Consider the following 24,481-nt stretch of genomic DNA (forward strand, 5'->3'; position numbering starts at 1 on the left):
CCCCATCTAATTTTCCCATGATTCTAACATATTTACCACAGATTTTTTGTTTCTTAGATATCCTCTATCATGACTTCTGGAGTACTCCCTCCCTTGTGCTCTGAGTGCACTCTTCGTGAACTCCACATCTAGAGAATTTTGGTTTACTCCCACTTTTAGGTTCCCAATTGTTTCCTTTATTTTTCTTTTAGCATCTAATGCCCATCTTAGGTTACTGTGGCGGATTTCCTCACTACACCAATGTGAGACCTTTTCCCCTACCCCCTGTGATTGGCGTTTCCAGAATCTTATCATCGCCATTTTGGCCAAGGTATTCCAACCAATCATATCTGTTTCCAGTCTAATAGCCTGTATCATTGATGACTTTGGTAGTGACAATAATGTTTTCAGGGCCTTACCTTCCTCCCGATCCCAGCCTCCCTTTCCGCTTAGAAGGAGCACCTCTGCACCATACAGTACCTGGGGTGGTATCATGGCCTCATATGCTTTTAATAACGGTTTGTGTGACATATCCCCATAGTTTTTATTGAATTTTTTCAGGCCACAGATGGAGGAAGATGCTTTTGCGTTTTGGTGTTCCAGATGTACGTCCCATTTTAATGAGGATTCAAACGAAAGACCTAGATATTTATATTCTTTTACCATTTCTAGTTTTGTTCTATCTAAGTACCAGCTAAAGTTCTTAGTCCCTTTGCCGAAGCACATGATCTTTGTTTTTTCCATGTTCACTGTAAGCAATTTATCCTTACAGTAATCATGGAATGCATTTAGTTTTCTTTGTAGCCCGAGTTCTGTCAAGTCAGTAATCACAAGGTCGTCTGCGTATAGCAAGCATGAGACCTTTCTACTATTTATTCTTGGGCTCGCGCTTCTTTCCACCTCTAGTGCTGCTGGCAGATCCGCTAGAAATATTGAAAAAAGGAGCGGAGCTAGGACGCAGCCCTGTCTCAGCCCGTTCCCTATTTCAATTCTCTTTGTCAGCGCCCCTTGTGTAACTTTAATGACTTGGGCCCAGTTCCCTTTATGTAATTCTTTCAAGATTTCTAGTAAGCACACCGGGATTTCATAATTGATCCGGCACTCCCATAGTTTCACCCTGTCCACTAAATCAAAGGCTGCCCGGAAGTCGACGAAACAACAAAACAGGTTCCCCTTTTGTTCTATCGACTTCCGGGCAAGAGCCCACAGGGCATAGCAGTGATCCACGGTGGAGTGCCCTTCTTTAAAGCCCCCCTGTTCCACTGGGATAATTAATTTCTCTTCCACCCAGTCCTTTAGTTTGCCGAGCACTATCTTTGAAAATATTTTCTCCCCGATGTCCAGTAGATTGATTAGTCTATAGTTTTTCGGGTTGCTCATTTCCCCTTTCTTATGAATTGGCCTAATTATAGCCCCATTCCAGTTATCGGGTAATTTCCCAGTATCTAAAATGACTTCAAACATATTTGCAAAGAATTCCGCCCACCAATCTACATGGGTTTTAATTATTTGAGCCGGGAGGTTATCTGGGCCTGCCGCTCTTGTGAGGTTCAAACCCTTTATCGTTTTTTTAACCTCTTGAGCGGAAAAAGCAGGTTTTATATCTGCTACCAGACCGCTCCAGTCTGTGTACAGATTTTCTTCCCGGTCTTTCTGAGGGCAATACAGGTCCTGTAAATACTCCTCCCATGCCGACTCTTCTACTATGCAGTTCATTTTCCCTGGTTGGTGGTCTGCTGCTGCGTGGACTAACTTCCAGAAGTTACGTATATTTTTTGTTTCGATTGCTTCGAGTAATTTTTGCCAGCATCCCGCTTTAAATTCCCTTTTTGCCCTTCTGATAAGCATGCTATATTCTCTTTTTATGCCCTCTAGGGTGTTTACACTATCTTGGTCTCTCTTTTTCTGAATGCGGCGGGTCATTCTCCTAACTTCCCATTTTTTTTCCTGGCATTCCCTGGTAAACCAGCCGGTGGGTTTCTCTATCTTCTGGTTTTTTACATTATTTTTATTTTTGCCTCTATTTATATTTTTTAGGCCTATACTAAGGGTTTGGACCACCTCTTCTATTTTTCGTACATACCAATCGAGGTTTCGGCCCCTGGCTGTCTTCAGGTCTAGGTTCTGTTGTAATTTTATTAATCTGGCAACATATTCTTCCGTGAGCCTAGTTGTCCGGCGTCTAGGGTAATCCACCTCTTGTTCCATAACCTTTTGGCTAGATTCAAAGTGCATGTCCGGGATCTCCATAGTTACCATGTTATGGTCACTTCCCTCTCTATTCACAATTCTGAATTCCGAGATTAATCTAAAGTTCCAAGGTGTGGTAAAGGCATAGTCTATGGGACAGAATTGGGAGCCTGGTTTAAATGTTTTTTGGCGGGGCAGTCTAACTCGCATCTTCCATTTAAATAGAACAGGTTTTTAGTTCCCAGGAGATTTCCCAACTGTATATCTTTTGCACCAAATATACATTCGGGGAAACTCGCTTGAGGTATTTCATAGGCCTCCAGTATATCTAGAAACCATTAATCTACCTTCTCAGGGTGAAGTTTGTGATTAAAGTCGCCCATGAGAATAAGCATATCCCCACTGTATTTTTCACCAAGGTAGTCTATGTCCTCCTTGAAGAGAGCCATTTCCTTTTCATATTGCTCTATGGTATCCCATTGCATGTACACATTTATCATTAGAATTGTATCCCTTTTTATACATCCTGAAAGTATTATTCTACATGCCAACAACCATTTGCATTTCACATTTATTTCAGTTACTTTCTTCATGATCTTAGTCGATACCAGAGTCATGATTCCACCAGCTGCGTGCCCGAATCTACATTTCTTTGCGGGTCGGTTTAGCTGGTAGAAGCCATCAAATATCGGGGTCTTGCCACATAGCCAAGTCTCCTGGATACACATAATTTCTGTACTTTTCCCCAGTTCCTTTATATTATTTTGTTTCAGGTTATTTCCTAGGCCATTTATATTCCAGGAGATTATCCTTATGATATGTGGCCTACCTTTTCCCTATTCGGTATCATCTAACCAGCCTTCCTCCCTGCAATCATTAGTATGTTTCGATGAGGGTCCTGCCTGGTTGGACTCCTTACTCCAGTTTCCCCATCCATATGCCACCTCCGAGTTGTTTGCAACTATTTTTATGTTTCCTAGTGGCATTTCCTCTTCATCCTCCTGGTCGCAAATCCTAACCTGTCTCTTTCCTAGCCCTGCGTGACATTTTAGAAAGTTGTTTCCCAGCCGTCCCTTTCCTTCTACTTCTACTAAGACTTCATTCTCATTTAATAGGCGGATACCTTCTTTTTGTAACTCGTTTGCTGCCTTTTCAATCGTGTCTTTTACCAGGTTTGAATATAGTGTGATTCTAGTAATCTCTTTTCCTTTTCTATTTTGTATAAAACCCACTACCCTAATGTCACTCGTTCCTATCGCTTTCAGCTTCTGGCATTTGGAGAAGCCTTGCAGGAGTTGAGACCTATTCAGGGGCCGCCTTTTTCCTAACTTTTTTCCCCCTAGCCTTAGCGGGATCTGTTCAAGGTAAAGATTCATATTTTCTTTTTCAACTTTCCTTGCCCTGCTGGGAACAGGGGGTTCATTCAATTCTGCCTTTTCTGGCTGGATTTTGGGTCTATTTACTCTCACCTCCCGTGTTACCCAAGCCTCTAGATTTCCTCCCAGTTTCTCCCCCCCCCTTAGGCTGGCCTATGTGTTTGTTATCAACTGTGTTCTTCTTGGGTTTGGGAGTGTTGTGTGGGCCTACACTTTTCCCCTGGAACTTTGTATTGTTCAATTTTGGGCTGCTCATCTGCCGGTAAGGACCCTTTATTTCCTTTCCTGTAATCCTTTCTGCCTCTTCCGTCATCACTACTTCCTCCGAGGGGGGGCACAACTTCCTTGCTGGTTTAATTCCTGCGCCTCTTACTCTATTTATTGGCCCACGTCTTGTCTTCTCCGCCCTTCCTATTATCCTCATTGGCCACTTTGAGATATATATCTGGTGGCCCTCATTGGGTTGTATATCAGTTTGGGGTTGTATGTCAATTTGGGGCGGGACCTCTCTCCACGACGCAGGATCAGGGTTAGGGATTTTACCTGCCATAGAAGGTGTATGCTCAATTCCCTTGGGGTTTTTTATGGTTTCACCCTGTGCCTGTTCTAGGGGTTCCGGATCGGGGATTTGTCTTATCATGTTTGGCATATGTGATTTAATCCCCCGCAGCTCCCCTTTTATACTAGCAAGATATGTTTTCTGAGTTTTTAGAATAGAGTTATTTGACAAAGTGACCTCTAAGAGGCCTTGCAAAGTTCTTTGTAGCAATAACATTAAGTCCAGCATTGAAGTAGCTGTCAATGATGAAAGATCGCGGTTAGGTTTGTGGTTTTGTTCCGATGTTTTATCCAATTCGGCACAGTGTCTTGAACTGATGTTTCCAGTTTCCACTTGGCATTCATTTTGGCTCCTATTCTGACTTGACTTTTTACTCGGGGGTGTTTCTGTTCCTTTCTCCGTTCCAACCCCGGGGTTTGGGCTGAATGGTGGGACCGGGCTGTCCAAAGATCCTCCCTCTACTTCATAGGAGAAGGATAGTCGTGGTGATGATCACAGCCGAGGCGAGGTTAGGCCCCCCTGATCTAGTAGAAGCTGTAGCGATTGATTAGCCAAATTGAGAGAGTTGGACTCATGTATCTCCAAGGGAAGGGAGGCACCTGCGCTCTTCTTCCCCTCTTGGCTTCCATTCAGGGATGCCACTTTACTTGTTGTAATGTCTTTGTCTTTTACAGGTGTAAACACCTTTTTAAAGTGCTTCCCCATAAACTCCTTTATTGAGTTTGACGCTGCACTGCCCGGGGTTTTGGCCGTCGCCTTTGGTTTTTTTGCTCCTTTATTTTTAGCTTTTGGGGTTATTTCAACGCACTCATTGCTCTCTTCCAGATCACCTGGATTAGTTGCATTTATGGTATTTGCAGCATTGAGTCTTGATCTCAGATTGTGTTCCATCTGTTTTTTCATTTTTTTCGTGACCATATTTGGCTTTCTCCCAGCGCTGTTATGGTTTGCCGAGGCTAGGTCTCTGGTTGGGGTGAAGTCTGAGGAATATTTACTAGTGTCTGCTGGGCCAGAAGATCTTTTTTAGGCTCTCTACTACACTAGGCGTGCCCTGTAGAATGTCTTTACTTGAGGGTTTACAACAGTCCAATCACCCTATATTTATTCATTTATTCAGTAAGCTCTCCAGGTCAGAGCTAGACAGAGTCAGAGTGAACAGGGTACAATGCTGTGTAAGTTCAGCGCTTTCACTGCCTCGCCGTTGCCCCACTTACCTCTGTGTGCCTGTGGGATTTAAGCTTTAAGCCATGAAGCCATGCCGTGCCCCGCGTCAGGTGATTATGTTGGGGAGCCGAGAGGCCCCCTCCAGGCTGTCAGTAGGCTTCTTTCCTACTTTCGATGGGCTCAGGGCGTACTTCTGCTTCTCCTGCTTCCTTCCTGATTTATTCGGGAGTCTAATCGCGGTACTTCACAGTGCTTCGCGGCACTCACAGCAGCCACGGCAGCCGCGGGATTCCTTGTTCCCTCTCCCTCAAAAGTTTGAAGACCTCTGCTCTACTCCGAGGCACTCCACTCCGCGCTCTGCTGCATACGATCAGCACACAATTAGCGGCAGCTGAGCCAAGCCAAGTTTGACATTTGGCAGCTCAGACTGCGTTACACAGCTGCGTGTGGCTATGGTTCTTGCGCTGGAGTTAAGCAAAGTTTTTGGCGGCTCCGACCGCAAGAGAATTATTTGAATTATTTGACGGCTCCGGCCGCAAGATAGGATGGACCAGGGCTCTAGCCGGGTTGGGAAGAGTCTCCGCCGCTCCTGTCGCGCCAGAAACTGTCTGTTTGTCTGTATGGCCGCTCCGGCCGCAAGGAAAAATGCCCAGAGGCTCCAGCCGCTAAACGAGGCCGCCAGCGGCTCCGACCGCACCAAGAAGACAGCAAACGACTCCTGCCGCGCCGAGAAGCAACCAGCGGCCCGGCTGCATTAGCAACTGCCTACCTTCCTACAGCTCCGTTCGCGGAGAAAATGCAGAGAGAAGTGCTCCGGTGTTTTTTCTGCAGCGGCGGCAGTTTCAGCGGCTCCCAGCGACTCCTAGCGGCTCCTTCGCAGGAACGAGTGTCTCTTCTGTGCGGCTGCGCAGTGATCACTGAGTAAGATACCCGATTGGATCATTGATCATTAGTGCCCCCGATTGACAAAAGTAGTTGGGGCGCGGAAAAGTCTAGGGATAACCGTCTCTCAGTTGCCTGGATCTCATGGATGAGCACCGATTCAGCCCTTACGATGAAGTCGTCCAATGTACCAGCTACCCCCTTCCGTTTACTCATTATTGACATGTGGCACTGAATATGCGTTGTGTAATAGAAATATAGCACTGATGCTTTACCTTGCTTTCAGGGTCAGTGGTCCTTTCAACGAAACGCCAAGGGGGATGGCCCAGCCCGGCCTCCTCTGGCCCCTGATGGCCACAGATGGTCCCGCCCTTGTCCCGGGATTCTCCCGGCGCTGCCCGTGCGTGTCCCGTGAGGCGGGATGCGTTCCGCTGTTTAGTAGTGCCTCCGGGCGCAGGCGTTGACGTCACGGGTGCGCTGGTGTGACGTCACGGGTGCGCTGGTGTTCCCCGGGGCACCTGGGATATGACGTTTTTAGCCGTTGCCCTCACGACGGTGGGTAAAGAAGCTCGGTGTTTTGGCCGTTGCCCTCACCGTGGTGGATAGGGAAGCTGCAGTGTTTCGGCCATTGCCCTCACGGCGGGAGCTTCAGGGTCTGCAAGATTGGCGTGCCTCGCCACCCACAGAACGCTCGGCGCTCCGCTGTTTAGTAGTGCCTCCGGGCGCAGGCAGTGATGTCACTGGTGCACCGGTGGTCCCCGGGGCACCTGGGATATGACGTTTTTAGCCGTTGCCCTCATGGGGGTGGATAAAGAAGCTGCGGTTTTTCGTCCGTTGCCCTCACGGCAGTGGGTAGGGAAGCTGCAGTGTTTCGGCCGTTGCCCTCACGGCGGGAGCTTCAGGGACTGCAAGATTGGCGTGCCTATCTATCTATCCATCTATTGCCCTCACTCTATCTATCTATCGCCCTCACTCTATCTATCTATCGCCCCTCACTCTATCTATCTATCTCTCTATCTATCTATCTATCTATCTATCTATCTATCTATCTATCTATCTATCTATCTATCGCCCTCACTCTATCTATCACCCCTCTATATATCTATCGCCCCTCACTCTATCTATCTATCTGTCTATCGCCCTCACTCTATCTATCTATTGCCCTTACTCTATCTATCTATTGCCCTCATTCTATCTATCGCCCTCGCTCTATCTACTTATCACCCTCACTCTATTTATCACGCTCACTCTATCTATCTATGGCCCTCACTCTATCTATCTGTCTATCGCCCTCACTCTATCTGTCTATCTATCGCACTCACTCTATCTATCGCCATCACTCTATCTATCTATCCATCTATCGCCCTCACTCTATCTATCTATCGCCTCACTCTATCTATCTATCACCCTCATTCGATCTATCGCCCTCACTCTATCTATCACCCTCACTCTATCTATCTATCGCCCCCACTCTATCTATCTATTGCCCTCACTCTAGCTATCTTTCTATCTATATATATATCGCCCTCACTCTATCTATCTATCTATCTATCTATCTATCTATCTATCTATCTATCGCCCTCCCGCTATCTATCTATTGCCCTCCCTCTATCTATCTATCGCCCTCACTCACTCTATCTATCGCACTCACTCTATCTATCTATCGCATCACCACAGCATCACTTAGCACCGCCACAGCATCACTCAGGGGCACCACAACATCACCATGTGCCACCACAGCATCACTGAAAGCCACAGCATCACTTGTCGCCATCACAACATCACTAAGTGCCACCACAGCATCAATCTGTGCAACCATTCAACAACAACTGGTTCAAATATGTTCTCTCAATGTTTCAAGCTTTATTACAAATGTCACAAAAAGATGTTAATATTTCACTTCTGTTCTTGGATTTTCGTCACAATAAAGTACACTGAACATAATCTTCACAAAAGGTATTTACAAAAGTTTAAGCTATTGCCATTCTAAATTACAATAGCTTTTATTTAAGTATTAATTATTTTAAAAAAATAAAAGCCATTGTTATTTGTAATATCAATACATCTAAGTGACGTAAATGCAAAACATATTGTGTTACAAATGATTTAGGTGTCACATTTGTGAAAGTTAAAACTATTGGCATTGTAAATGACAAAGAAATTAATTTAGCTATTTTCAAAACCAACACATAAATAAAACATGTGTCATTTACAATACCAAAAGCTCAAACTTTCCTAATGCAAGACCTATTGCATTGCAAATGCTTGTTTATAAATGAGGTCTTAGGAACATTTTTAGACATCTGTTGTGTTGTGTATATCGACGATATACTGATTTATTCTAAATCCAAGATGGAACATGTAAACCAAGTAAGAGCCATTCTTCAGCAGCTTTTACAAAATGCCCTATTTGTGAAATTGGAGAAAAGCATGTTTCATGCTACCAAAGTTGAGTTTTTGGGCTATATTATCATTCCATCTGGAATTGAAATGGACCCAAAGAAAATACAAGCAATACTCACTTGGCCTAGCCCTACATCTGTGAAACAAATCCAAAGTTTCTTAGAGTTCGCCAATTTTTATAGGCAGTTCATTCATGATTTTTCTAAACTCATAACTCCAATCACTAAACTGTTGCAAAAATATACTAAATTTGAGTGGGATAATGCAGCAGAACAGGCTTTTCAAACCTTGAAAAAACAATTTACCACAGCTCCAATCTTAATGCATCCTTAACCCACTCAGCCCTTTGTCGTCGAAGCAGATGCCTCCCAATTTGCTATTGGAGGCATTCTATCCCAGAGACAGAAAAATACTGGTCAGATGCATCCCATAGCCTACTATTCCAGGAAATTGTAACCAACTGAGCAAAATTATGCCATAGCTGATAGAGAATTATAAGCAATAAAAGCTGTCTTTGAAGAATGGCGACATTATTTGTTGGGTGCTCGTCACCCTGTTGCGATTTACACAGACCATCGTAATTTATAGTCATTGTTATCGGTCAAAGCTTTTTCCACACGTCAACTACGATGAACTCTGTTTTTTGATGACTATAATTTTCTCATCACCTATCGACCAGGAAAAGAAAACATTAAAGCAGATGCTTTATCACACATAGGGATAAGTGATAAACTGAGTACATTACAAGAAAATCCACCAACAATATTACCCGCACAATGCATTCATGTAGGTGTTGTTGATAATGATATCATACAGGATATCAAGTCAGAATTAAATACAAAACAACCTCAAGACTGGCAAAAGGATCACCCTTTACTACAATGGCGAAATGACCTCCTCGTTATAAATGATTGAGTGTTTGTACCATCTCCCTCATTACAAAATCAAATTATACAGTCACATCACGATACACTTATGTCAGCACATCCTGGAATTACAAAAACGTATCAATTAATTAAAAGAGGTTTCTGGTGGCCTTCCGTGTTTAATGACATACAAACATTTGTGAACACATGTTCTGTATGTACACAAAACAAAACAGTACATCATGCCCCTAGTGGACTATTGCATCCATTACCAATTCCTCTGCAAATATGGCGTGCAGTATCCCTTGATTTTGTTGTGAAACTCCCTCGTACTTCTGCTGGTTCTACCACTATTTTAACAGTTATTGATCATTTCACACGTATGTCTCATTTTATCCCTCTAAAAAAATTACCAACTGCAAAAGAATTGACTCACATTTTTGTGAAAGAAATTATCCGATTACGTGGAATTGCCTCTGTAGTAATTTATGACAGAGGTTCTCAATTCATTTCTCATTTATAGCAACAATTGGGAAAAGCATTACACATGGAAGTCCGCACCTCGTCCAGTTATCATCCACAATCAGATGGTTTCACTGAACGCACAAACCAAACCATAGAGCAATATCTGCGCTGTATGATAACAGATTGTGAACAAGAATGGTCAGAGATATTATGGGTTTTAGAATTTGCTTACAATAATACGGCTCATTCGTCCATGGGTATGTCTCCATTCTTTTGTACTCACGGTTTTCATCCAAAGAATGTGCCTGGTCAAGCTGCCCTTTCTCTAGCAAACCCTTCTGTATGTGATTATGTACAAAACTAGTGTCAATTCAACAACTAGCCCAGTACCATCTAGCAACAGCTACAGAATCTCAAAAACGTGTGGCGGATGCACACTGTTCCTTACAACCCCATACGCTATAGGGGATAAAGTTTGGTTATTCACAAAAAATTTGAACATTCTGTGTAACAAGTTTTGTCCCCGCTTTATTGGGCCATTTCACATAGAAAAGGTCATAAATCCAGTAAGTGTAAGATTGACACTTCCATCCAAGTATCGATTCCATTCTATATTCCACGTTTCATTAGTAAAACCTTTTCACCCACAAACCCGGCTAAACACACCTCCACCTGCTATTGATATTGACGGTGTACCTGAATTTGAAGTACGATCTATCCTTGATTCAAAAAGAGTATGAGGTAAATTACATTATTTAGTAGACTGGAAAGGTTACGGTCCGGAGGAAAGGTCGTGGGAACATCTTGCTATATTACAACATGCACCACGGCTTGTCAAAATATTTCATACCAAACATCCTAACAAACCAAAGCCTATTCCCATGGTCTTACAGGGGATTTTGAGAGGGGGGTACTACTGTCATGATTCCCTTCTTACCCTAACCAACAAAGGCGTGCAGGACGCGTTTCTCTGAAATTAGACACTTCCCCTATTAAAACCCTCCACTGTCCCGTGCCACCAAGCACTCCATAGGGTATAGAGTAAGCTTATCTCTTGAGGCTAATAGTCTGTATTATTCTTAGGACACCCTATTCTAACACCAAACTTCTGGAAGTTGCTTAGCCTTCCTGCAGTTGTCACGGAGACAACTGTTTGCTTACCTGCTTTCCGATGCAATTTCCCAGAGAAGCCTTCTTGGTTCCTGAATATCCTGGACTGCAGCTCGGCATCGCTACAATCTCCTGAGGAAGAAAAAGACACTCAAGCTAAGTGAACTATTCTTTTACCTAGGCGCCCATTGCAAAACAGCACAGAACTGGAGAATAATTATTAGCATTTGTGAAAACAATAATTTTTTTAACGTTTTTTTCGAAATCAAGAAGAGGCACTGAAAGAATTTAAAGGAACTTTAAAAGACATTTGTGCAAAATAGTGAAAACCTAATTCACTAGGGACTTTAGTATTATTTGCAGAATTGTTTGTATTTCCTTCCCTTTTTAGCAAATCGTGATGTACCAATGTTTGGGGGTCAAAGACAAGTAAGTGAATTATTTGTGCAACAAGAAAGGCTTTGTTAAGTAAAGTATGGGTAGAAGAATAAAGTAACTTATTCTGGTTATTTCCCACATTACAGAGAAGCAAGGTCGTAACACCACAAGAAGAATTCACGTCTGCAACATCCTTTGACTTCACAACACAACTGACCACGCCCCAAGATAATACTTCAACTCCCTCACAAGACTACTGGAGCTACTCTAAACAACTGAAGATCGCAGGTAGGAAGCTTGGCGTAGTTTAATAAGGGGTAGGCGTTTCAGTGCTAGCGTTTAGTCTAAAACTCAAGAGTCATATTCCAAAACACATCTTGTTGCCTTGCAGGTCGACAACAGGAACTCGCCAGTGTCCAGTACCCGGCCCTCCTCCCTGAGGGCTACCACTTAGCCTTAGCGTACTAATAGATCACAGGTTATCTGATTGGGGCCTGGGAAGTTGGCACATAGCGTCTCTGCGAAACTACAACCAAGCACCTTACAGGTAAGAGTGTTTGGCAAACCTGACAGTACTTTCCGGAATTGGCTGTTATTTGTATCAACTGAAAAATACAAACATCAGTGAAAAACATTTGACTCCGCGTTATAGAATATTTTTGGTGCATACTTAATGAATATAGTAACATTTGCAAATACCATTTATAGATTGTTGGCAGGGATGCAGACCCATATAAAGACCAGCACTAATATGAACAAGAAGGATTGGCAGGCCATAAAAAGCCTCCAAAATGATGTGTCCATAACCATTAAGCCTGTCGATAAAAGCGGAGCGGTGGTGGTGACGAACACAAAGCGCTATGAGGCGAAAGTATCTAAACTTCTGGGGGTCCGTCAATATTACCATCCACTAGTACGTGACCCCACCACTGAACTCCAGGAACCTATTACCAAGATGGTGGCAGAAGCCAGGGAGAAGAAGTGGTTGACCCATAAAGAGGCAGACTTCTTAATCAACAACAAACCCCGGACACCAGCATTCTATGTGGTGCCAAAGATCCACCAACCCCAGCGCCCTCCCCCGGGACGCCCAATAGTCTCGGGCATCCAGTCACTTCTTGAACCATTGTCCCAGTTCTCAGACTTTTTTCTGAGGGAATGTGTTATACCCTCATACATTCGAGATACAACTGATGTCATCAATATCATAGACACATTGGATTTTGACCCCACTCAGCAATTCCTGGTTACCATTGACGTAGAGTCCTTATACACCAGCATCCCCCAGGAAGCCACGCTGGTGGCAGCAGTGCGAGCCCTGGTGGAATGCGAATGGTTCTACGATGTCCCACAATCTTTTGTCCTACAGTGTACTGAAATTGCCTTAACCAGAAACTTTTTTGCCAACAAGGACCACCTTTATCTACAGGTGTCAGGCACTTCGATGGGGGCAACTTTTGCCCCCAGTTTGGCCTGTTTCTATGTGGGTTTATTTGAGGCTAATTTAAGTCAAGTCAAATCATACTTTATTCGACCAATTAAAATCATAAAAGCAATTACATTACATTTTTCAAGTATTAAAAACAATTCCAAGGCTAATTTAGTATATCATTCTGTAAACCCCTTCGGGACCAATCTTGGTCTCTGGAAGAGGTTCATAGATGATATCCTCTGTATCTGGAAAGGTTCAGAAGACGATCTTATCCAGTTTTTTAATTGGTTAAACAATCCGGACCCTAGTCTGAAATTCACGTGGACTTATAGTAGACACACAGCGGTCTATTTGGATTTGGACATATTCATAGAAAATAATACAATTCTGACAAATGTCCACCAAAAACCCACAGACAAGAACTCATTACTTCACTACAGGTCATATCATCCTCGCGCTTTGCGCGATAATCTACCAGTAGGGCAATTTTTAAGGTATTGCAGAAATTGCACCCAGGTTCAAACATTTGTACGACAATCTGATGAACTGGTTACTAAATTGGAGCAAAGGGCTTATCCCCCTAAAGTTTATTAGGAAACACTGGCCAATTTTGAATACAGCCACCATGAAGATGCCACCCCCAAGGTTCTCTTTTAAGTGTTCCTTCAACCTTCGAGACAAGCTGGTCCACACTCGTCTGATTCAAAACACAAAAGAGACAGGAATGCCCACGTGACACACTCCCTGTGGGGGGTGTTCAGTGTGTGAGCTAACTGAGCCCCTCAAATCTGTGACCTTGGCCAATGGCAGAATTTGGCATTTGAATAAAATGAGTAATTGTAACACTCCCAATGTGATCTACAGGCTAACATGCCCATGTGACCTCCACTATATAGGTCTAACAACACGCAAGGTGAAGGTGAGGATACAGGAACACCTTAGCACCTTAAAAGCCAAGAAGCTAACAACCAAATTGGTACAACATTTCATTGAAAAAGAACATCACCATAAAAGTATCAAGTGGGTTGTACTGGAGAAAGTGGGTGGTGACAAATTCAATATGGAACTGATACTGGTGCAAAAAGAAACGCGTTGGATTTATCAGGAAGGAGTGGACCAACGGGGACTCAATGATGTTATTGAGTGGAACAAGGTTGGCACATAAGTTCACCTAGATATGAGACTATAAGGAAACCATAGCAATATCTAGGACAGAACAGCTAGGTGTACATCCTTGGTGTCAATGATGATGGTGTGCAGGCACTATAATAGACCCCTGGTATTTTAACTTAAATGGGGCATTGGTGACTATGTAAGAAAAACATTGCTATAGTAGGCATGACCCCATATACTGCACAAATATATCAACATCAACATCATGCACACATTGAGACCAGTGTACTAACAGCATTAAGATACTTAGAATACTTGGGGTACTTTAATTAAAGTGCCTGATGGTTGAAAAATGTCCTTTGATGAATTACTTGCGAGACCTATACTTGTAACCAAGGAAAACGCTATAACAAACATCATAATAATATTAACGCAGAGGAATTATTGAAAGCAATCACGAATTGGAAAGGAGTCTTTTTCCATCAGCCATATATTCACATCTGAATAGAGGTGATCATTGTACTTCTTAAGGCACACCAAGATGGCGCCCACGTTCACTGCGCCGGTCTCGGCGTAGTCCTACCGGATGATGCAAATACATCACATCCAGTTGGACGTAGGGGCGGGATGCACAAGCCAGCGTCTCCGCTGCCTTCTTAATGGACACCATCACAACATATGAGGGAGCGGTTGATGTACCAGGCCGTTTTCTAATACACCCGGTAAGGATTAGCGGGAGGGGGTACTGCAGTTCCAAATAGTTTTAAAGTGACGTACATGTACTCTTAGAGTGGTGCATGGGCAGCACCCCAGAGGCATAGGTCCCGCGGCCCCAACCATGAGTATTTAATCTTTAAATATGTCTTTTTAACATACTAGCAATCCGCGATATAGGCGGGCGGATTATTATGGATCACCACAAATTTTGGCGCATCAGTTAACAACGGGCAGAAATAGCAGAAAAGCCCCACTTAACTATTTCATGATAACTATTTCAAGACTCAAGTTGGTTGCTGTGCCTTTTTAATGAATACACTTAGAGCGGGTGACACCGAGAGACGATGATGACATGGGCTTAATCAACAACCATTAGGATGACGGGCTGATTTTAACAATAGAAATGTTATCTCCACAGACTAACCGATGGTAGAAGGGGATAAAGACCGCGACAAAGATCACGGAAAAAGGGTCACCGGTATGCCTAACAAGGGCACCACAGCGGTAATCAAACAATGGCTAATTGTGTGAACTAATATGTGTGAAGAGGATTTACCACCCCGGGATGTACTAACTATCTGTTATCTGTGTTTTTAAAATTGTGTTCTCCAGGTACTCATTGGCTGTTGAAATCAAAGCAGAAAGGTGAGAACTGACCCTTGCCCTGAAGAAATTGCCAAAAATAATTAAAGGCAATGAAACATGTTGGCCATCTATATAGTTAGAAGGCAACTGAGTGTCTTTTAATTGAGCAAACCCACGGCACAGAATGAAGGATGATAGCTAGTGACGGTTTAGCTCATGTTTAATATAATGAGGTGGTCCTATTAGTAGTAGGTTCCACTTTGTTTAAGGTCAGGAATTAAGCAACAGGGAGACACGTCCTTTTGCTTACTTTACCAGTCAATAACAATTCACTGACTAGGTATAGTATTTGCTCACTACACCTGCACACTTTATTTACAAAATACTTTTTTGTCTTCACAATTTTTTGCTGGGTATGGAAGTGCTAATGATGATAACTAGAGTCCACTGGTGAGAACCTATCAGTGGACTCCCATGGGGTTACTTCCGTGAGGCACTCCATGCCTTTGTTCACTTTTTCTTGTGTTTTACATGTGTTGATTTTTTTACAACAGTGTAGAATGATAAGTGTCGCACCACACATCAGGATGAGTACAGTAAGGGAAGACAACGTATAAGAGAGCAGAGACCCATGTTGGCATATTGGGATATTGATGATTGCCAGTGCTGTACATAAAGGTTTAGTGACTACATTTATACATGAGGTCATAAGTAATCTGTTCTACATATTAGGGTCAGGTCACATATATTGTGTAGTAGGGATGCAATGGTTTCTTTTTTTCATGAGTAACATAGAAGCTGAGGCTAAAGTGGCTAAAAAACAACGCCCTCTAATTGAAAGAAGTTTGTCAGACAACATTTATGTAATTACACACAATGAAAGAAGGGTGATCCAATCCCCATCACTACCCACTTCCATTTTTTGGCATGTGATGTCCCTTCAACTCACTTTGACGTTTTGATGAATTGACATTCATGGTTGGAGGCACCATTATCAGGAGCAATTTTCATGTTATCTTGAATGCTCCTCCCACTAAACTGGTATGTCTTCCACTTGTATCAGCAAGGAACTAGTATATAACTCATTACTAATAGCAAAAAAACGATTTATGTGCCAGCTGACAGGGTTTTCCATCAGTACCCCTCTGCTCCTCCTTAGACAGGACCTTGGTCTTAGACCCATCTCAGAAAAAATAGGTTTAAGACTCATCCTCCATTAGAAATGATTCTGTGCCGCCATTGTACTGTATTCTTACCACCAGGGTTTAGAGAAGGCTAGTGCTGTTTCCATGATGCTGATCAAGGCCAACCGTTGGCTAACTGATGCCTTCCTCAAAGTGAAGGACTATCTTTTAGTAATCAATTTCTGGATTAGATAGAGTCTTTAGCAGCCAGGAGGCTGTATTTGTAGTTCCATTATGGAACTTTTCTGAATCATTCCTTTACCTGTAAATGGGGACGTGGTTCCAGTGCAGAGGACAGCCAGTGCCCCTCCTGTGACAATCCCAGAGAGACGTCGATCATGTCATAATTTTCTGCCCAGCCTATCAGAGCAGTAGGAAGACCTGAACATTACCTTTGTGCCACAATTTGGGTGTCAGGAAACATAAGGTGGCTCTGAGAATAATGAAATCTGATTCTATTCAACTGATGGCTTTTGCACTCTCATAAATTTGGAGAGTTATATAAAACTGTGCACACAGATTTAAGGTACTACTGTTATATGTACTGAACAAATTCTGATTATTGATTTTACCCACATACTGGCTATTTGGATAATCTTTTTACGTGACTGCTTCAAATTATGAATTATCTTATATAGGTTTATAGTTATGTATATGTTATGCCTTTAGATTGTCTATTTTAATCTGAATACATTTTTATATTGATAAATGTCATTTTTATTGATGTGCTTTTACGGCATTTTTGCCAAACTAAAGCTTTCATTGATTGATAGAATATTAACAAACAATCAATTAAACAAGCATTTAAAATGACAGATGGGAAGCCGTTAGTGTGAATACCAGATTCCCAAATCCAGGAGCTTTCTTCTGGTACATCACAAAAGTGAGAAATAGTTTTCCATTGTCATGGTGGCATGGGAAAGTGATCACTTCCCAAGCCTTCCCATGTCTCGCTCATCTCTCCCAATACCTGAGCAAAGCAGTGGAATAGCAGATGATGATGGGACGCCCTTCACCCTTTGACTCTTGCATCTTTGCGGACCTGAGAGAGTCAGTGGAAAGGTTGTGGAACTCTAACCCACAGTTTCTAATGTCAGCCACAAGCCTGTATAGGCCCACCTGTAATGGACAAAGTTCAATCAGAGCTGACCAGTCTCGCTAAGAGTGGCTGCCATCACAGTACTGGTTCTTCACTCACTCATTAAAAGTGAAGATTAGGCCAATTGAGTTGGAAGTGGGAGGTCCTTTTTTCAACAATTGTAAGTAAGGGTGGCAGCATGCAAAGTTTTGAGTGGAAACTTTTGTGAAGGGTAGGGGATGCGTTTGCCAAGGATGGTAGCAAAGGGCAGCAGAAAGTTAGGTCTTCTTTAGTTATGATTGTGGGGATAGTGGTGAGGGTGGTGGAGGAGAGTGTTATGATGCCATATGCTGCGTTTTTTTAAAAACCTATTTGAACAGTGTGGTGATGGATCTCCAATGGAAGGGAACGTGGCAGGTCACAGGTACATTTTTGTACAAATAATTTATAAGAGCGAGTAGCAGGAGAGTAGCCAAGGGTGATAGAGACAGGTTGAGAGGGAAATAGCCCAAGGGAGATTGGGCATAGTGATACACGGTGACCCAATGACTTCTCTCCTCTTATCAGCTGCTCCATGATATTAGCTACTGGAGGTGCTTATGGGGGCCATGCACAATATAAAATTGCAGATGGGTATTGTTAGAAATGGGGTCTCCTAATTGGTAGAGGTCTGCACCCTGTCCAAGTATGGACCACCACTCTAGTCAGGGTAAGTCAGATACACCCTCTTAATTACCATCTGCCCATCTTTTGGTAGCTTGGCACAAAGCAGCCAGGCTGAACTTAAGAGGCAATGTGTAAAGTATGTGTGCATCACCAGTAACTCAATGAAAACACCACAAAAAAACTCCACTCAGGTTTAGAAAAATAGAGAATATTTATCTGAGTAACTGAGTAACACAAAACCAAACTGACAAAAATTCCATAATTAGAAGTCGAGATACACATTTTTAAATGTGCTTAGAAGTCACTAGCGGTCAAAAGATTACTTGAGATCACAAAGGACTGATGCAAATCCAAAGTTCAGGCTGACCATGATGGAGGGGAGGCCATCACCAAGACACAGACAGGACCTGCTGAAGAAATACATTGGATGGAGCTTTTGCCAACATTGAAAGACCACTGCGTCATCGTTGAGTCGCACAAAGCAGGTCCTGCATCATAACAAGCTCTGATAAGTTAATGCAATGCATCATCAACATCGAGTCGCGCAAAGCATCGTCATGGTGCTGCGTAGGCTGTGGATCCTTTGTTGTGGAATAGCTTCTGCTGAAAGGCGATGAAGTGGAAATTCTCGCACAGTCAAGGCAATGCATCCATTATGGCAGAAATCAGCTGCAGAACCCACTTCCGAGGCCCAGGACTGGAGGGGGCACTTCAGGCAAGGGTAGGACTCACAGATGGGTGAGTTCAGCGGCACAAGCAGGTTTTCAGTTAGTATTTTTTGTCCCTGGGACTTAACAAAACAGGAGGTAAGTAGGCAATCCTTTGGAGCCACTCTGGTTCATGTAGGTTGGGCCCAGTCCTTGTCCTCAGCAGGGCAGAATTCAGCAAGCAGTGGGGCAGTCCTTACAACACAACAGTCCTTACCTTAGCAGAGTTCTTCCGGGGTCCAGTAGTGTACCAATTCGGCATGGGCAGAGCAATGGTACTTATACCCAAAAGTTCCTTTGATATAGGGGGTGACTTCAAAGAAATTCTCTGAAATGCACAAGGATCCCATTTAACCCAGCCATGTCTACCCGGCTATCTGTGGGGGGCAATCAGCTCTTTGTGTGAGGACATGGCACAGTCTATTCAGATGTAAGTATGAGCCACCTCTCCCCCTTCCTGCCCAGGAAGGCTGTCAGAATGAGGATGAATGTAGATGAGTCCTCTGTCACATCCAGCCCTTCCTGTGTATCTGGATGTCTAGAGGGAATGCACAAAATGTAGCTGTCACCCAGCACAGACATGTTTTGGGGACAGGCTGCAGGCACACAGAGCACAGTTGAGAGAGGAGAAATGTCCACATTTAAAAACTGGCACTTGCAAAATGGTAATGTCGAATCCAACTTTACCTCTATAGAGGATTTATCACCATTGTTCCAAAGATATGAAACATGATGTAGCTACTCCTTTCTGATCAGGAATTACAACTTAAAAGATAATTCAAGGAACTCCCAATGCTAGCCTATGAGAGGAGCACTCTTGACAGCAATGAAAAATGAATGTAGCTGTTTGTAAACACCAAGACATGTAAAACGTAATAGAACATGTCCTGCCTTTTAGTTACACAGCACCCTGCTCCTAAGGTCACTTAGGGTCTTCCTTAATGGTGAGTGAGTTATATATAATAAAGGGCGAGTTTAAGGACTGGCTAGTGGTTTTAAATGTCAAGTTGAAGTGACAGAAAACTGCCTACACAGAACCCGTAATGGCAGGCCTGAGACAGGTTTGGAAGGTTACTTGTGTGAGTGGCACAACCAGTGCTGCAGGCCCACGAGTAGCATTTAGATTACAGAAATAAATAAATGTAAATGTCGGAATTTGTAAAGCGCACAGCTACCTCCACCGGAGGTGTCCCGGCGCTGTCTGTATACCGCTTAGGAACCCTTCCTAGCTTTCCTGGGAAATGTCCACTCCTGGGCACCCCCCAGGTGCAGCCAGGCATCCCAGCGCTTTTGGGGCCATTGTGGAGACTAAGCAAGCTATTGCCCAGAGTTGCAGCATGGGACCCATGATCAGAACAGGCACTGAGGCGAGAATATCCAGTCAGGGGAATTAATGAGCCGGAGACCCACCGAGGCGGGAATCGAACCCTGGTCCCTGGCCAGATCTCTGCATCAAGGTATGCATGCTCTAACCATTGAGCCACACTTCTCCACAACCATTGAGCCACACAGAACCTGGGTATATAGTATACCACTTTACAATGGACAAGCTTTTAAACTGTTTCATTCTTTGAAGCTCAATTTATGTATTGATGTTTTTATTTATTTGCAAAAGAGTGATGTGTGTTGATTATTTGCACGTTGATGGCAATTATGCTGAAATAAAGATATGATGATGGTGATGAGGATGAGGATGACAAGGGACTTACAGGTAAACTAAATATGCCAATCAGGTATACATCAATGTCACCATGTTTAGGGGAGAAGCACATGCACCGAGCACTGGTCAGCAGTGGTAAAGTGCTCAGAGTCCTAAGGGCAACAAAAAATACACCAAAAATGGTCCGTCTGAATCAAGAAGTAAGTGCCAAATAGGTATGGCCGCAACTTCTTCAGTGCCCAAACCACAGCAAAAGATTCTCTTTCTATTGCACTCCACCTCTTTTCCCTGGGAAGTAACCTCCTTGATATGAAGGCTACATGTTTGTCCAGGCCCTCTTCATTGTGCTGTGATGATACTGCCCCTATGCCATGTTCTGAGACATCTGTCTGAATGATAAACTCCTAGGAGAAGTCAGGGGCCCTTAGCACAGGAGCTGTGGTTTGTTTCATGAAGGCACATTTTTTATGGCATGCCTCAGTCCAAATCATATTTCTGGTCTGCTTCTTTGAAGTCAGCTTAGTCAAGGGGTCAACAATGGTGCCATATTCAGTGACAAACCTCCTATAGTACTCAGTGAGGTCAAGAATGCCAACCAAAAATAACTTTCACTTCTGTAAATTATGGTGGATGAGTATAGGTATAGTTTACAAGTGACAATGGATATGTAGTCCATAAACTGGTAACAGATTTAGTGGGGTAACAAGCTGTCCCTTCTCCAAAAAATCTCTTATGCGAATGTAGAAATATGTTACGCAGGGCTGTCATTTTTTCCCTTGTTGGGGAGATAACTTCAACCTTGGTATATAAAGGCACATCTTGATCATTCTCCAGAACACATGACACCCCACATAATAATATTAACAACAAAACCACAAGAATAGCACATGTTATTTTCTGTTTGCGGGTCTACACCATAACATGTTGAGTAACAAGAAGCACTGGCTGCTCTTCCTCTGAAGCCTATCTGCCAAAGGGATGCATTACGAATGATGAAAAAGGGGCAAAGCGCAAATGTAATATACAAGTTCCCAGTGTCTGTCAGAGCTTCACTGGTACAGGCTCCTATTGTCCATCAATACGTTGGCGCTCTTGAGCACCGGCGGTGGAGCTTGCTCTGTCCTTAGTTTATTTGATGTATCCCAAGTTCATCACAATGGTATACCTCCCCGGTATACTTCATCCTTCCCTATCTAACCACGTCGGTGCGTCGGATGGCCCCCGACCATCTGACATCACGGTGGGCGTGTGCGGAGGACGACCGGGGGCATCCGAACTGCGCATGTGTGGAATTCTCCCGCACAGCAGGGGAATTCCTGCCGCAGCGAAGCGGTTAACGTTCAAGCAACCAAACTAAGGTAAAAAAAATCCATCATCAGGCTCAACAAATCTCTGTTGATCACTATAACTCAGTACAGCCCTTATCTTTTTTCGCCTTCGATGCAACTTCCCTCAGCCAAGGGGGCAATCATACCTAGAAGCCCCAGGCACCGTAGGATCAGGGAACAGAGGCTCCTGGATAGCTCGTATTTCTGGCGGAACAGCCTAGTTCAGTACACGCTCATTTTCTTCATCCGTTTGGGTCCACGTTAGATGGGCATCCCTGAATGGGACAAGCTGAGGCACCAGCTCACACTCGGAGTGCCCGATGCTGTTCTTGACCCACTGATCAGAAGGTAGAGGTAAAGGAACCCTCCATCAGTGGGTCGCATGTACCCAGCTCTTACGGCCATCAACCTTTATAGCAGTACGTGTCACCAACAGGACCTGTTCGGGCCCCTTCCAGCCCGGCTCTAAACTTTTCTTCCTCTGAAAGTTCCATATTATGATGTAGTCGCCAAGCTGGATATCATGGCCAGGTCCCGCACGTATGGAAGGGGGGGACTCATGCCCCTATTGGGGAATAGAACGTAAATTTTCGGTTAACTGGCCAAGGTAGTCAAGCAACATAGGGTACTCAAAATCTGAAAATGTACGAGGAGGCAGGACGCCCCAGAAATTTGTCAGGTGGCCAAACACGACCTCGTAAGGAAACAATCCTGTCAAATCAAATCAAATCAAAAATCACTTTATTCGGTTTTGCAAAGAAGACCATAAAAGTTCATAAAAATACATTTCATACATTAATTCAGTTTAAAAAGACTATTAAAAAGTCATGAGTTTAAAATGCATTTTGTAAAATCGTTAAAAGAAGGGGATAGACTCTTAGTACCAACCCTTATAGTCTCTTCATACATTTGATTTTTCAGAGGTTAGACCTATGACGTATGCAAAATTTCAAAAATCGTACAGTTGCTTTTGCTATCAATTCATTTTCTAGATATTGTAACGCCAGATAGGCTGGGCGACATTGGCGTAGGCCCCAATATTTAAATATGGGCAATAGCCATTGTCTGCGGGGTGCCTCAAAGAATTTACAAAATAAGACTGTATGTATTGTCGACTGCTTTGATTGGGAGTCACAAGGGCACAATGACATTTTTGATGTCCAATCATTTTGTATGGGAAAGCAGACCATTAAGTGGAACATGTTGAACCTGAAGCGTGTCAGAAGTAGTTTTTCAAATGGGGTCATGTTATACAGCAAATAAGGTTCAATAGATGATACTGTTTGAACTAATAGACTTTGTTGTACAGAGGATTTATGGATTTCTTTTAGCAGACGTGTTTGGTGCAAATGTGATAAGCATGCTTTCCTCAGATCTTTTTTGGAAATGCTGTATAAAGATAATGGATCTGTAAAATAATGTCTGTGTCCCATATCTGTAAGAAAGGCATTTACGTAGGCTGTCCATTTCATCCGCCCATAGTGCTCCAGCGTCTGAATGTCTTGAATAATCAGTCTAGTTAAATTGCATTGTTCAGTGACCCAAATTCTTCTCCAGAGCATTATAGGTTGTATTCTTATAATGTCCTCTAGATGGTCTATGCCCAGCTCTTCGTGACAGGCGTATGTAGAAGAATTTTTCGGCAGCCCCAATAGGTATCTTAAGAAGGCATTTTCTATTTTTTGTAAGTCAGTCACGTTTGCGTGTCCCCATATCCCTGCCCCATAGATAGCAGTACTAACACATTTTGCCTTATAAATTTTTAAGGTTTCTAGAGGTGGCTTGTGACCCAGTTTTTGGACAAATGTTCTCAAGGCCGCTGTTGTTTTTAGAAATGATAGTTTTCTCGCCGAGATTGCCGCTTTCCACTTAAATTTGTCGTCAATGACAATTCCCAGGTATTGGTAAGTGGGTGTTCTTTCCAGAGCTTCCCCTTTCACAAATAATGTTTTAGGTTTCATGTTTTTCCTCCCCGCATGCATAGTAAAAGTTTTTTTTAACATTTAAAAACAAGTTCAAGCTCAACATAAATTCACAGTATCTATCCAATTCTCGCTGCAGTTCCACAGATGTTCTCGCTAAAATGACTGCGTCGTCGGCATATAGCAGCGCGGGTATATGCCGACGACCGACAGAGGGGAGGTCTCTACTTCCCTCAAGCAGTGCTGTCTCAAGGCCATTTGTGTAGAGGGTGAATAGAAAGGGGGCCAGTACGCATCCCTGTCTGACCCCCTTTTCTACCCGGAAGCTATCTGACAGTTGACCCTTTGTCCTAAATCGCACTCTGCCTGTTGTTCCAGTATAGAGTTCTCGTAGGAAATCTACAATAGGGGGATCTACTCCCATATTCAACAGGATCGTCCACAGCCTTGAATGTATGACACAATCGAAGGCTGCGGATAAGTCCACATACACCATGTGAAAGGCACTCCCCTTGGCCTCTAAGTATTTTCCTGCCAATAGGGTCAGGTTTAGTGCTTGGTCCACAGTGCCTAGACCTTCGCGGAAACCATATTGTATGTCTGATATGACATTGTTTGTGACTGCCCACTCCTGGAGTCTCTCGAGAACTATCCGACCAGCGACCTTCCCGAGAGAGTCCAGGAGGGAGATAGGCCTATAACAAGTTGGTGAGTTTC

The sequence above is a fragment of the Lissotriton helveticus genome, chromosome 4_1, assembly GCF_964261635.1.
Source record: "Lissotriton helveticus chromosome 4_1, aLisHel1.1, whole genome shotgun sequence".
Taxonomy (NCBI): Eukaryota; Metazoa; Chordata; class Amphibia; order Caudata; family Salamandridae; genus Lissotriton; species Lissotriton helveticus.